The sequence below is a fragment of the Taudactylus pleione genome, unplaced genomic scaffold, assembly GCF_031769625.1.
Source record: "Taudactylus pleione unplaced genomic scaffold, aTauple2 ptg000069l, whole genome shotgun sequence".
In the NCBI taxonomy this organism is placed as follows: Eukaryota; Metazoa; Chordata; class Amphibia; order Anura; family Myobatrachidae; genus Taudactylus; species Taudactylus pleione.
This window is the reverse complement of record NW_028284471.1, coordinates 6,020,474-6,022,391: the sequence shown is the minus strand read 5'-3', so window position 1 is coordinate 6,022,391 and position 1,918 is coordinate 6,020,474.

The following is a 1,918-nucleotide window of genomic DNA, read 5'->3' as shown; positions in this document are numbered from 1 at the left end:
CCACCTTGACGTCAGCACCGTAGTGCGCATTGAAGGGCGGGTTTGTGATCATGTGAGAGAATGGGCGGGTGACGTTGGCAGCCAGGCTCCGCCCCCAACATCATACACAATAAGTACATAGTACACAGTTAATGATGAGTGTATGTGTATGTCTGAGTGTGAGTGAGTACTGTTATCCTATAGCAGCCCATCAGACTCTTGCTTTTATTTTCTAACCTGCTGCGTTCTGAAATTTTAATGGTTTGCATTAATATATATATATTTATATTGTGCATCATTGTCGGCACTAAATCCAGCTCTCAAGTTGGCCATACATCAGCAATTAATTGGGGCAATTCTCCTTTCTGCCAATGACTGGGTCAGGTGATTAGCAAAATCATACTTGGTGACATGGAGGGGGCTGCCAGATCAGCACAGCAGGGGGCGCGGCAGCAGCATAGGTGGGCTTGGGGGGGAATAGGCAGTGGCGGCGCTAGGTGTCTTTGCGCCCAGCGCTATTCCGTGTTTCCCTTCCGCCTGCTCCTTCCATGTGTCCTCCCCCTCACCTTATAATAATACCTACGACAGATGGGAAGAGGGCAGGAATTATCTCCAGCCAGACGCGGCCGCACTGACAGAACGGGTCAGTAGCTGGCCCTGGGAATGGGTTCGTGTGGCAGTGCAATCACGTCATTATGACCCCACCCCCTGTAATGCAGTGCCGAGATCACAGGCATTACAAAGCAGGGAGCGGGGCTACGATGACACAATTCAGCGAGAATAGGGTCATCATGCCCCCGACCGGCCACTTTTGCTCAGTAAGTGGGTGGCTGTGGGATACTTCCCCAGGCTGCCAGGAGTGCCTCACGATTTTCATTGCATCCCACTCAGTTCAGGAGAGTAGGCAAGTAAGAGCAAAATCCAACATGTTGAATAATCTCTATTCAGCGACTGACCAAAAAAATTATCGTAATCGGCGAGTCGGGTATTTTTACATGTATTTTGCCTGAGTGATTCGCTGAACGGCAAATCACATCGGCATTCACACGCTAGATGTAAGCTACGCATTACTGTACACCAGGGGTCTTCAACCCGTGGCCCACGGAGCTCTGTTGGGTGGCTCGCCGACCAGGGGGAGCTGTTTCCCACGGCCAGCTAACATGCTCCATTTGCCGGCCGCCCACTGAGATTTTGTTACCAGCGGGCGCCCTGCTCCCTACCTGCACCGCACCACCAGCCAGAGGCTTGAGCTCACTCCTGAGCTCTGGCTTCCGGCTCCCGCAGTGCACTATGGGAGAGAAGTCATGACGTCTCTCCCATAGTTCAGACAGAAGAGCAGCCGGGCGGACTGGAGGCAGCAGACTCGGGAGCGGGGTTTAAGGTAAGTAGTAATATTTTTTGTAAGTGGCTTCATTACTGGGGGCACTACTACTAGGGGGCATTACTATTAGGGGCACTACTACTAGGGGGAATTTCTTTTAGGGGCACTACTACTAGGGGGCATTTCTATAATGGGCACTAGTACTAGTGGCAATACTATTGGAGGCACTAATATTAGGGGGCATTACTATTGGGCACTAATACTAGGGGGCATTACTATTGGGCACTAATACTAGGGGGCATTTCTATTAGGAGCTCTATTACTGGGGGGGGCATTTCTATTAGGGGCACTAGTACTAGGGGAATTACTATTGGAGGCACTACTAAGGGGCATTACTATTAGGGGCACTAATACTAGGGGGCATTATTATTAGGGACACTACTACTAGGGGGGCATTACTACTGGGGCACCACTAATGGGGTCATTGCATAAGGGGCACCACTCTTGGGGGCACTGCATAAGGGGAACCACCACTCCTGGGGGCACTACATAAGGGGCACCACCACTACTGGGGACACTGCATAAGGGGCATTAGCACTGTGGGCTCCACATAAGGGG